General features: G+C 50.3%; 1 protein-coding gene across 2 annotated transcripts in view; it reads right to left on the reverse strand.

Annotated features, from left to right (window-relative positions):
* Window positions 1-12569, reverse strand: part of HRAS (HRas proto-oncogene, GTPase) — a 42802-nt gene extending 30233 nt beyond the window's left edge. For both annotated transcript variants that reach the window (XM_064452412.1, XM_064452413.1), the window contains exon 1: window positions 12157-12569. The gene's annotated coding sequence lies outside the window, so the exon portion shown is untranslated. The remainder of the gene's footprint in view (window positions 1-12156) is intronic.
* Window positions 12570-13862: the final 1293 nt, after the last annotated feature.

Here is a 13862-nt window from a genome sequence, read left to right on the forward strand (position 1 = left end):
CCCATCATCCAGAGCCTTTTTATCATCAATGAGAAGAGACAGGCACAACCTATCTGATCATCTTCAGGTATCTATCTGCATTAGGATGAAAGTGCTTGTTTCCTCCACTCTCTACATAGGGGGGGCTGAGGGTAAGTGGCTAGGAAGTTAGATATCAACATCTGGACAGGTGGATTACACCCTGACATTCCCCATCTTGCGCTTAGCTCACACGCTTTTCAGAGTGGGACTATCTCACGCTGCACCTAACATGAAAGCACTTCCAGTCCCCAAGGCCCAAAAGTAACGCTACACTTCAAGTGGGAGATGAGAGGCCCATGCCCTGAAGTATCTACCACTGAGAAAACTTCACAATATTTTCCCTGTAACAATATTTCACGTGGATGCAAGTCAGGTTGGGGGCTGGCTGAAGAGAAGGCAGAGCTGCAGGTCTTGACCTGCTTCTGTGTCAGCAGAAGAAAAGGAAATGTCCCAGGCACAAAACACTTTGTGCTGTGAGAACAGCATTGCCTGGAGAGCTTGCAAGGCTCACTTCAGGCCCATCAAGAGATGCACAAGGACAGGCAGGGATGCATGTGCACAGCAGGGCTGGGGCAAGGACATGGGAGAGGAAAGGATCAGACCACACATTTTTTCTAGTGGAGAGACTTGGAATTTACAGACCAACCTTAAGGATTCTTCTCTTTTTTATGACTTCTGATATACGATCCTTTGAGGCAGGCAACACTGGAGCTTGATGCAGACAAATGCAAAATAATGAGTCTAGGGGCAGGAAGCCAAAGCAGACAGTGCACACTAAATGGAGCTGTTGTGCTGCTAGGCTGGCCAGGGGAGAGATTGAGGAGTCATTCTAAGACTTGTGAAGGCCATCAGCCCTCGTGCTACAGAAAAGAAAATTAAGCTCAGACACAGATTGCAGGCAGAATAACTTCCCTGACAACAGGATGAATGAAGAATAAGTTGTTACAAAGGACCCTCAAATCAAATAGGGGAAAAAAAAAAGAAAGCATGGAAGAGACTGCATGACATTTACCTGCAGTCGGACTGAACTGAACGGTTCAGAAGAAAACAAGAAATTCAAATTAGCTTCCTCAAAGGGTGATTTACTGGTGGCAGAGCTTTTCCTTCCACCACAGCATTTTACCGAGTTTGCAGGCTCCTGCCTCAGTTTTTAAACATTATCCCTTTGCATCCTAATCCCAAGAGGTACTTGCTCCCATTGCCCCTGCAGGGCAAGCCATGCTGAGAAAGTGTGACTGGGGGTTGTCCACCTCCACGCATCAGCTGCCAGTTACATCCCAGTTCCACAGGATAAGCTGTTCAATTATTTTATATGTTCTGGGGGGGGGTGGGGAGGGTAGTGTTTTCCCCCTTCTTCTCCCCTGGGATTTATTCTGAAGTTTCTGGAGAGTTGCTGGAGTGCGTCCAAAGAAGAGCAACAAAGCTGGTGAAGGGTCTGGAGAGCAGGTCTTATGAAGAGAGGCTGAGGGAACTGGGGTTTAGACTGGAGAAGAGGAAGCTGAGGGGAGACCTTATCCCTTGCTACAGCTACCTGAAAGGAGATTGTAGTGAGGTGGATGTTGGTCTCTTCTCCCAAGTGATACTAGTGATAGAACAAGAGGAAACTGCCTCAAGCTGAGTCAGGAAACATTTAGATTGGATATTAGGAAAATTTTCTTCACTGAAGGAGTGGTCAGGCACTGGAACAGGCTGCCCAGAGAGGTGGTGAAGTCACCATCTCTGGAGGTATTTAGAAGACATGTAGACACAGCACTTCAGGGCATGGTTTAGGAGACATGGTAGTGTTGGGCTGACAGACTTGATGATCCTAGAGGTCTTTTCCAACCTTAATGATTCTATGATTCTCCAAGCTGTGAATTGAATAAACTCATTCTAGATGCTGACTTTAAAATAAAGGAGTTGAAAACCTGAGCTGACCTGAGAGATGCTATGCTGCCTGCCAGCCCATAGTCACTGCAGTCATAGTTCAACCAACTTCAGCAGAATTTGAACAAGACCTCATAACTCTGTTGCAAGGCTTACCAAAACCCATATACTTAGCATGCCCTGAAAAAGCCCAGCCCTCTGCTAGGCACACAGCTTCCCACCTCTTCACAAGCAGCACACTTAGACAATGCTGCTCTTGAGGACCCTAAACAGGGCTACAGAGGCACCTCTGTATCTGTTTCTTTTCAAATTGTATGTTTTCCTCGAACTCAGGCAGGCTTTCCTTTGCCTTCTCAAGAGCATCCTGCAGTTGCCTTGTTTTCTCTTCAAAATGGTAGAGATTACACACCAGCTTGACACAGCTCAGTTTGCACCCATGGATTGGTGGCTAGAACATCCAGCTAACTGCCCTGGGCCTTCAGAAATCCTCAACCAGGGACTAGAAGGTACAGTGACCTGTACCTGACATGCTGTAATCCTCCATCTTTTCTTCCGCATCCATTTAATCTCTAAAACTGGCCAGTACCAGAGGGTCTTGCTACCACCTGCCTAGGAGAATCACCACCAAAACCTCTCTCGCTGCTACACTAAGGACATGTACAAGGATTCAGCAACGACTGCCCGATTCAGAAGACGTGAACAGGCTACAGTTCTGTTAAGAGTCAAAGGAGTAGAAGATGAACCTAAATTCCAGGAATATAATTCTGGATGGGCATCTTCCATTGGCAGTTTCATCTGAGCAGCTTCCCCTTACCCACCTCCCATCCTGAATGGGTTTACCATCCACTCCATGGTTGCTCTGAATTACCCCAGAGGTGACCATATTTCAGCATCAAATCAAACTGTCACAATACATTCCTTTCTACACTGTTTTTTAAAAATATGTGAGTCCTGGCTGCCAGAGAATTGTTTTGGAAAGATTAGATTAGGTGCCTTGGAAACTGCTTTGAGAAAAAGTAGAGGCTTTTTTTACTTCTTGAAGAAATCTACCTCCTTTTTTTTTTCTCACTGGTAAGTTTTTTTTAATCCTTAAAGACGTGGTCAGTTACTACATCTTGATTTTTTAGATCTTTTCACAAAAAGCGCCTTGCCGCAGGTGACAAAAAGGGAGATGGCTCATTTTGCAATCATCTGCCACCAACACAAATCAAGATCCTATAGCCCTCTGGTTTTTAAATCAACCCCCATCCAGAGGGTGACAACACCTCTTCTCAATTGCCCAAATTTTCTTACTGTTTTTCCAACTCACAACATGCCAAGACACTCAGTTTTACAGAAGATATCGATCAATTTCTGCAGACACAAACTCCACTTACAGCCTGGAGGACTTACATGGAAAGGACAGCTACTCCAGCCCTCCACTCACATGACTTTTAAGGCCAGATACCAAAAATATTAAACCAACAGACAAGACAACCTTGCTTGAAGTGATAAAAGGAAACAAAATGCCACCTTCTCAGGGTTCATTGTGATGAGAAAGCATTTCATTAGAAAAACTAGATTAGCAACACAACAGTTGGGTGCTGACTCTTTTGACACTCATCAGTTACCAAAGGAAGGGGGAAGCTGATCCTGCAGTCAAAGCACTGGATTAGGACAACAATTTCTGTTCTCAACTCTTCTCCAGACTTCTCTTAACATGGATTTCCATTCCTCAGTTCCCCATCTGTAAAACAAGAGGTTGTAATAATGCCTCTCCTTTCCCCACTCAGTGTCTGTCCTGGCTATAGACACTAGTAGATACTTCAGGTAGGGTCATGTTACCCATGAGCAGGAAGAATGAACATATCTACCAGCAAAATGCTGGGAAGGAGCAAGAAGGAGAAACTCACGGATTAACTAATTTTCCACAGCCAGAACTTGGCACTTGGAATACAGTTTTTAATCTTCAAGCAGATATGAGGAACAGCCCAGCCTGGTTGGAAGAGGGTGGCTGCTTGGGAGGTACCCTGCAGAAGAGGAACAGCAAAGGTGTAAACTGATGGAAGAGGAAGAATTCTGTCCTACCCATACAGATTAACACGTTCATCGTGGAAGGAATGTGGAGCCAGGACATCTTGTCTGGCCCCTGATAATCAGGTGCAGTAGTTGTAGGGATCAGATGACTAATTATGAAGCAAATGTTATTCAGGGTCTGAAAGTCCTAGCTTTCCTCGTTGCAGGACAACTGCCCAAAGTCTTGCCTTGGATGGAAGATAGGAAATGATCAAGAAAAAAAACATGACAGCGGTTTCTGTAATCAGACAAGAAAGGCCATTTTCCCTCCTATTTGTACCCTCCTTGTGCCTGCTACAAAACAGAGAGAACTGCTCTCACCCCACTGAGGTATCACCTTGTTAGACCCTCACTGAAGGGCTGCAGGCATGGTCTGCCCCACAGCAGGACTGAGGTGGGCTTCTGACTATACTCCACCTAGGATCAGCCCTAAGTTTCTGTGGTTTGTGGTGGGTGTGATAGCAAACCAATCTATTGGAGGCCAAAGTTAGGCTGCAGTGATATGCCCACATAAAGCTGTAAATAACCACTGTCAGTGGTTTAAAAAACTTGTGTGCTCCAAAGCACCCTTCATCCTCAGCCACCTATCACAAGTCAGCACGGTTGGCAGAGGGTGGACCACCCAGACCAACATCAATTGACTGCCTCCATCACCATGTCTGCTCAAGAGCCCCATGTCGATCATCATCTGCACATCGAATCCAGGCTGCACTCTACTCAGCCCTACCTCCCTGTACAGTCTCTCTGCCTTCTTGCTTTCCTTGAGTCTTGCTCAATGCTACCAGAGTTCACGGAATGACTGCAGTCTCTGAATGACCAACTGAGATACATAAAGGGACAGTATTTTCTGAAGACAATGCCTCTCACACTTGTAAATATCTCTTGTTAGGTGCCTGATGTCTTCAGCCACTGATCCTTCGATACTGGGTATATGGCAGGGATGGGAACACAGAACTGATATAGCAGTAGACAACATATCTGTGTCAACTTTGCCAGCCACTCTCAGAAATATGTCCTGATGTTGCCTCTGCAGTGGCTTTCTGGAGTGAATAACATGGCTTTCGTCCCTTCTGCACAAGGAACCATGGTACAGTTGTACCACCTGTACCAGAGGCATATTACACAGGGATCAGCCAAGAGATTTCCACCCTCAGCCATCCACCTCCTTGCTCCACCACAGACCCAGCATGACCCTGTGACTACGAGCCACACCAGCACGCAGCCTCCTTGCTTCTGTGGAAAAGCAGGAGAAGAAGCACTTTTCCAGATCTAGGTCTGACTCTTTCAGGCCTCCGTTTCCCACCTTCACCATGGTCATGGTGGTCATTTCTTTCCAGCACATATATGTTCTGAGAACAAATACCTTGATGCTTGGAAATTCATGGGGGCCACCAGAATAGCCATAAAGCTGTCAGCTGCAACTGAATACAGCAGGACGGAGGACGTACATCTGTACTCCCAGGAGTAGAGAGCAGATCCAACCTTCACAGACTTCAGTACAAGTCACAGCCACTGCATCCCCCAGCAGAACAATTCAGCAGAAAGTGGAGCAGGGATTTGCATGTACTACCGCATCCATCAGCGGCTGCGCTGACTGCCAGATGGGAGGTCACACCACTGCAGCACAGCAATGTCCTCCCCCTGCCTAGCCCCCAGCACTTACCCTCGATACTCCCTCCCACAGCAAGCAGAGCAAGAAGCCAGTACACACCTGTTGAAGCAGGTCACGGAGCAGACCACTTGCCCAAGGCTGCCTGTGCAGGAAGTGGGACAAGCCCTCCAGAAAAAGCTGCCTGGCCTTGTATGGTATCATGCAAATCAGGAAAAGACTGGGGGAACCAAGATTGGGAGAAACCTTGCATGACCAAAGTTATAATATAAGGTTATATATTCAGCCTCTGCACACAAGTTGGGGAGGCAAGGGGTATGCACGCACACACACAGGCAAGAGGTACCTCCTGCTTTCACCAGCATTCACTGGGTCTGCACGCTAGAACGGAGAGTTGTGCTGTTCACAGCAGGAGCCTAACACGGCGGGACCTGAAACAAGTCGTTGCATCAGACACAGATCCAAGGAGACAATGGAAAAGTTAGTTACAGAATTAGCACACATACAAGCTGGGGTCTGTCCCATATTTATTTCCAAGAAACAGTCATGTTTTATCTACTTATCATACTCAACTACTGTTTTATCTGTTTACCATACAAAACAAAGCCTGGTTTCTCAAGCCTGGCCTTCTCCTTTTTCTGGAGGATGAATTCTAGTCCCTCAAGTAACGCTAAGCTCCCTGACATCTCATTCTTGCTCCAGCAAAGCCAGCTGCAGAGAAGGAGCATGGATGCTATGGTCAGTACAGAAATATAGGAGCTAGTGCCACACCAGGAGACTACTCTGGCTAGAGCTAGGGTAGAACAAGGAACAAAATGCATCAATTGCAGACTCCAGTTTCATACATTCAAGCTTATTCTATACACTTGGTTTCGAGCAGGCTGAACAGAGCTGGATGGAAGCCACAGAACTGCTGAAGAGAGTGTGGAGCCTCAGAGCAGACTCAGGACTGATACTGGAGTAAGCCTACACAATGGAAGCCTGTTACCCCAACAAACTGCTCAGGAATGGAGCTCACTTCTCAGCAAGCCTCCCAACTTGCTGGGGCACAAGCACTTGCTAGCTAGACTCTCCTTTGAGATTTTTCACTAGTCTGCTTTTCTCAGGGGATGCAATCCTATGCACTCCTGCTGCTAACCAGCCATACTCTGATTCAGCCGGGACCTGCAGGATAGCTGATGCTCCACCTTGCACAACTGTAGCCTCCACAACGCCTTCTTCCACAGATCTCCTCCCCACTTTTCCTGCAAAGCCCTACCCAGTGAGAACAGGGCAGCCCAGAGCAGACCCCACTGTGTGCACCTGCATCCCTCATTTTGCTCCTACCCCTTGGCTTTTTAGACCTTGCTCCTCTCCTCCTCCCAATAAGAGGATGACATCCTCTTCATTTCACAGGCCACAGCTTCTCCCTGTCTGCTGTTTTCTCAGTGATGCTAAACAAGCAGAAGACATATGGGCATCTTCCCAGAGACATTGCAGCAATCTCTCTTTTTTGTATTCATCAAGTTATTGCTCCCACCCATGCATATCTAAACTCAGCTCCACCAGCTCTTGAATTTAACTTACATATCAGCAGTCTGATCTGTAACGGGTTTAGCTATGTAAAGCAAAAACCCACTTACAGTTTGGCCCACAGCTCTGTATTATGCAAGTACCTGTGCTGCCTCTGCGTTATCAGAGCGCCCCTCACCCAGGGCATCCTACCCTTTTAGCAGATAGGCTGGATATCTGCTGGGTCAGTATCACTCCTGAAGAAGACAAGAGCCCAGGGAGATAAGGCAACGAGCTCAGCCAAGACCAGAGAGGGGGTCAGGACTCCCAGGTTCACAGTCTGGCACTTTAACTACAAAGCCACCTTTCAGCAGAGGTGAGCTGTTCCAAGAGGCCCCACTGCCATCAGATGGGCACCACAGGCAGCTCATGCATTAAGACAGCAAGCATGGAAAGATTATTCCCTCTGTAGGCATTTAGGCCATTTTGCATCACACACAGCAAGCTATAAAACCATATTCCAGCAGTGAGAAGTTGATAATGAAGTACTGCTTTTACTGAACCAGTCATTAAACAGTACTGGTCTCATGTGATAGAGACACCAAGAAATAGGTGGCAACACACAGAATAAAAGGGATCACCTTGAAGCATTTTCCTCTGGATATCTGTAATTATAAACCAAACATCATCAGTTTCCCTCTCTCCCTGCAGTAAATAATTAACTGCAAAAGAATATTCCTCTTGGCCCCATCCTTCCCAATCAATTTTGCTGCGCAATGACATGCCGCCTGGATTGCTCGCTGTGTCACTGTACCCGAGCATTATCCAAAACATTTCATAAAACATAGAGGAACAGTGTAACTGTTAACTCCAGTACAGCAGAGACCTTCCCTTACAGGTTTGGCAGACATCATCACGTAACTCCCAGTACTTAAAGCAGACAGCTATGACACACACGGCTTAGCTCATTCACTGCAGCAATATCACTGCAACCATCAACAGAAGCAAATCACACACTCTGAGAACTCCCATCACATTCTCTGGACTGCCTGAGCTTTATTTGCAAGGCACAGCAAATTTCTTCCCCTGAAAAAGAAAGTTTTCTGTTCCTTTCATTGTTTTTGAGAATATCTCCCCCCGAAGATTTCATCCAGAGGAAAAAAAACAAGTCTGCTCTGTAACAGCACTTTCATTTTTCGGAGACTTTAATCTTTGAATACTAGATCTAAGTTGAATATTGTGACTGCTCAGTCATGCGCAATAACTTGTTCGCCTCTTTCTACTTACCCTCATCAACCTAACACTCATACAGACTCCAAAAGTAACAGGTAAGCCAGAAAACCTTCGGACCACTCATTACTTTTGCCCTACTGAAAGATACCTCCTGGCCATAACCCCAGAGAGGAGGAAGGATGAGGCCAGGAGGAAAGCAGGACTGCCCAGTGGGGAGGCTGGGCTTGGTCAGGCAGCAGATGGAAGCAGGTTGCATACAGATAGACAAGCAATGAACAACACGAGGTCTGCCATTTGATCCTAGTTGTTTTCTTAGGATATGAAGTCAAATTCACTTTAAAAAAAGGTATAAGGAGAGCACAAGCAAAAGTGAGAGCTGGGAAAACCTCCAGAATTGTAGGAACACCCCTCCTGCAACAGCCAGAAAACCCAGGGAGAGGCAGAGAAGCCTTACCACCGAGCAACCACCTTCATACTCACTCACAGTTTGAGTTTAGTTTTATGTTTTTACGGGTTTAAACACATATCAGGTTTAGTTGAGCTGGCTATGAAGCGTTCAATAAAAATCTCCACCAGGAAGTTGGAGAAAAAGAGGGAAATTGGCTAATTTAGACTCAAAAAGCACAGAAAGAGTGGCTGAAAAAAGAAGCAGAAGAAAGAATGAAAGGAAAACCATGACACTAAAGATATAAAGAATAATGTAGGGAAAGTAAAAAATAAATTAAACAGACACTGAGGATGGTTCAGGAAAAGATAAACCATGAAAAAGGGGAATGAAAACTGGAAGGGAAAGATAAGAGAAAGAGGAACGTGCCATGGCAGAGCAGTTGAACGGCAGTTGGCAAATAGATCATTTGTTTAATCTTGCCTGTATTTGTCAAATAATTTATTTGATTAATAGTCTTTTGTGGTCTTCAACCAGCTATAGAGCTGATCAAACATCATTTCATAAATATATTATTAGATCAATACAGGTAAAATTCAAATACGTTCAACATTTTTATCGGCTGCTTAATAAGCTCTGGTTGTAAGTTTACACTTCAAAAATGTTAAAATAGAAAGCTGATAATAAAATGCAATTAGATAAAGCGTGCTCAGAGCACAATCACTTTGCTTTTCCTAGGCCAACAAAAAGTGCAGCAGCAACACACGTCTTGAAAGACAGGCCACAAGACATTTCTACCTCTTCCCTTCATCACCCTCCCACAAGGAACACCTCTCTACAAGCGGTACTTTTTGTCTTAGCTTTTATTTTGTTGAATATTTCTCCCATATTCAACTTTTTTACTCCACAAAGCTGTTTTACTCCAAGAAAATCTGGGGAGCTCCAAGGGCAGCCTAGCAGGAAGGTAAATTTGGGGTGTACCAACAGGAGGGGTGGCAGTGGGTGCCCTCTCCAGCCTGGAAGCAAACGTTTATGTTTGTGAGCTGAGCTTTTCTCCTCTTAAAGGGAAGGGAAGTTAGGTAAAAGATGCCCATGTGGACCAGCCTTTTCCAAACCTCCCTAGTAAAACTAGGGGGGAAAAAAAAAGGTCAAATGGCAATTTTTCAGCCTGTTTTTTCCCCCCCTCTCTGGCCCAACACAACATCAAAGGAGTCCCCTTGAGATACCTCAGTCCACAAGGTGAAAGTCACCAAGGCAGACCATCTCCACACGCTTGGTGGCAGGTCTGCCAGGGAGCCCCATGAAGCGGCACCAGACTCTACGAGGAAACCGCTGCTATCACCTTCTAGGCTGACATCAGAGAAACCCAAGGTTACTCCCACCGCTGCTCTACCTTTACCACTAACAGCGGCCAAGAACCAAACTTGCCACAGGAAAGAACCACACCAAGGATAACTCCTTGGGGACAGAAAAGTCTCCCTCGGGTCAGAAGTCCTGTTTAAACATTACAACGATATCCCGAACTGAGATAATTATTGCTAATTACAAGATCATTTTTATGTAAACATGGAGGGTATTACTATGTGTATTTCATCTCTTTTTAATTAAAAGAAATAAGAAGTTCACGGAGACAAAAACAGAGACATGCTGACAGCTCCCACCCCAAAGCAGACTTTCCTGCAGTGAAAACACCCACCAGTCTCCAGACCCACCGAGGAGACTGAACAGGGACTTCAATCAGCATTGGCCTCCCCAGTGCTGAAATGAAGCAGTTGGCACGTTATTAATCATGCAGGGAAAACACTTAATGAGGAGAAGGAAACAACCAGACAGGCAGAGGGGACACACATAGATTCAAAGTCATGGCTGTGTTACAAACATTTGGGAAAATCAAGCAAATCACCAGCTGCAAAATCAAATTACTCTGGAGCTCTGCGAAGATAAACACATTACTAATCTGACCAGGAGAAACCAATATCCACCAACATCCACCAACATCCACCAGACAACCCTCCAACAGCTCTTTAGCTGAACCCGCACAAAGCCTCATGTGCTTTTCTCCATTCAAAACCAGGTCCTGCTCTAACCTGCACAACCTACCTGTGCCAACAAGACTGAGGTACGTCGCAACAAAGCCTCACCAGGAGTTTGCACCCCCTTCTCCATCTCAGTGACCTACCCAGGAGCAACTTTGAACGGCACAGGCTGAAGAGACGTGACTTAGGTCCTTGAAATAGTTGATGGCTTGACTTGGGTCAAGCCATTCCTGCTGCACCAGCCTCCTGCTTCCAGCTGTCCTAAGCGTTTCTCCAGCTGCTTCAGAGTTTGCCAGTCTTCTCCGATTTCTCATCGGCTCTTTTGTCTCCAGGCATACTCCACTGCTCGAGGCAATTAAAATGAATCCCCGGCCAGGACCCATATGGGCCAAGGAAGCCACCAGATGCACCTGCTCCCACTTGGGGCTAAGGGGTTGAACCCCTGGGCCCTGTGACGCCCTTGCACGGCAGGCAGGGCACAAGCAGCCTCTGCACGCCGCAGAGCCCCGGCAGCGAGCGTCCCTGGGAGGAAGGGAGGTGCCGCCAGCTCCGCAGAGCCGCACGCACACAGGAACGGGGGACCTCGCTCACTTGCTCTCAGATGCATGTACCTGCACCTCTACCACCTGCACACCCCCTCCGTGCCTCACCCCTGGCCTGCTGATGCCTGGCACTGATGTGAAGCTGGTCTCACCCAGGGGATGCCGCTGTGATGTGGGGCAGCCAAGAGGCCAGCAGGCACCTGCTTTGGCAAAGGGTGGGGTGTCCAGTGCTCCCCCTTGGGAGCATCAGGGGCGGTGTGGGGGATGCAACAGGATGAAGGAAGGTAGGTGCAGGGGGCTGCAATCTGGAGGTGCAAGGAGAAGGAGGAAGAGGGGGCGGAGAGGACTGCAGCTTGTGGACATGGAGGGGAGCAGGAAGACAAGGGGGGGTGGAAGGAAAGGGGTCTGCAGCTTGGGGGTGGGCATGGAAAAGGGCAGGAATAGTGCAAATGGGGTGCAGGAAGAGGAGGGTAGGGGATGGTGGACAAAGGGGGTGCAGAGGGGATAGAAGGCAAAAGGGGCGCGGAGGCTGTGGCTCGGTGGTACCCCACTCGCCCCCGACCTCGGCGGCCTGTCCAGGGCTGGGGCCGGCCAGCAGCGCCCAGGCAGCAGAGTCATGGCGGGGCCAGGCGAGCAGGTGGACCCGCGCCGCCGCCCCCAAACATCCCCGGGCATTGCCGCCGCCCACCGGGCCGGGGGTACCTCCCTCCCCACCGCCGCCTCCCCCGGGGCACGGCGGGCGGCGGCCTCAGCACAGCGGGGGTACAAACTTCCCAGGGGGGTGCAGCGGCCCCGCTAACAGGTGGTGGCGGTGCTGCCGGCCCGTCCCCGCCAAACCAGGGGGTGCTGCCCCCCGCCGCCCAAACCCCGACGGGGCGTCGTGTTACCCCGCCAGCCCCGTCCCCGGCGGTCACTCACCGGCTTGTCCACCCCGCCAGGCGGGATGCGCGCCCTGGAGAGCGGGGCGCGGAAGTTTAAAGCGGGATAATAATAATAATATTTTAATATGTTTTTTCTTCCAACGGAGAAAAATCAAGAGCAGGCGTGCGCGTCGTCGTCCCCCCGCCGCTACTCCGCTTCTCCCCGCCCGGCCCGGCCCGGCCCCACCAGGGGCTTCAGCCGCGCGTCGGCCCGGCGGCGAGGTGAAGTTTCCACCGCGGTGGTGGAGGCGCCCCCGGTGTGCCGCGCCCGCCCCGCATTGGCACCGGGCGCCGGGCGCTCCTGCCGCCGCCGCGCCCGGACAATGTGCGTGCGGGGGGAGCGGCACGGAGCGCAGCGGAGCCAGGCGGGAGCGCGCCCCGCCGGCGGCCGCGGCACACACCCAGGGCCCCCCAAGCCCCGCCCACCCGCCACTCAACGGCCGCCTGCCGCCCCTGATAGGCGGCCCCCGCCGCCACCGCCCTCCGGGTGGGCCGCGGCGCCTGTCAATCAGACGCCACCCGCCCGCCTGCCAGTCGCGGCCTGGCCGCGGGGCGGTCCATGGGGCGGTGGCGGTGGGCGGCTGTGAGGGGAGTGGGGGTGGTGGGCCGCTGCCTAGCCCCCGTGTGCCGCCCCCGCGCGCCCCTTCCCCCGGGAGCTGCCGCGATCTCGTCGTCGTGGGTCCCGTATCCCCCACCCCCACCCCCGGGGCTGTGCCTCTGCCTCCCGCCCCGCGGCGGCCCCTCCTGAAGAGTTCCCCGCGCCCGGGGTGAGGGGAAGGCCTGGCGGCCGCCGCGCTGCAAACACCGCCCGCGCTCTCCCCTCAGCTCGCCCTTCCGCGCGGCTGCAGGGGTGCTCGGCCCGCCAGCGGGGACCGGGAGGCGCCGCGGCTCTCCCGGTAGCAAGTGGGCTGGCAGCAGGCGCTGCCCGGACACGGCGTGCGGGGCGGGAGATCCTGTCAGCCTCCTGGTTGTCCCGGGGCCTGCCGAGCCGCCGCTTGCGTGACCCCGGCCGGTCGCGGGAAGAGAACTGCTGCCGAAGGGCACGGCCCTCCGGGTAAGGCGGCAGGGAGAGCCCGCGCCCTGCCCTCGCACTCCAGGCAAGGCCCAGAGCCGCAGGTACAGCTCTGGGCTGAGCTGCGTTTCTCAGCTCCCCGCGAAGGCCCGGCAAACAGCGCGTTTTGGGGAAGGAAGATCAGAGACTGCTGAAATGTAGCGTTTATTAGCAGCCACAGTCCCTAGTTGATAAGCCATGGGCTAAACCCAGCTCAACGGGTGCTTATATCCAGCCCCTGGAAATGCCTAGAGAAACAGACGACTCCAAAGTACTCAGGAGCGATTTAGACAGGCTACAAGACACCTGCAACTGCTCTGTATAGGACAGCTGGGGTCCAATTAGGCTTAGCAGCAGAGCTACACAACGCATGAACAGAATTACTGCAATTACAGGCAAAGATCCGAGTGTATCAAGGGGCTCTGATGCCATTTGGGTGCCACAAGGAGGACCACTAAATCGGAGCTAGTAAACCTTGATGGGCTCAAGCTTCATTCCAAGAATTCAGGTCTGTCAACGCAGCACTTCCACTCCTGTCCCAGTATGCCTATGTTACCAGACATTTCCTACTATTAGGCACCCTATTACTTTGGAAAGTGGATAGTGGATTGCACAGTCACCTTGTTATCCAGGAGCATGCAGAAGCAATCAAG

This window comes from Phalacrocorax carbo, chromosome 5 (assembly GCF_963921805.1).
Source record: "Phalacrocorax carbo chromosome 5, bPhaCar2.1, whole genome shotgun sequence".
NCBI classification, from domain to species: Eukaryota; Metazoa; Chordata; class Aves; order Suliformes; family Phalacrocoracidae; genus Phalacrocorax; species Phalacrocorax carbo.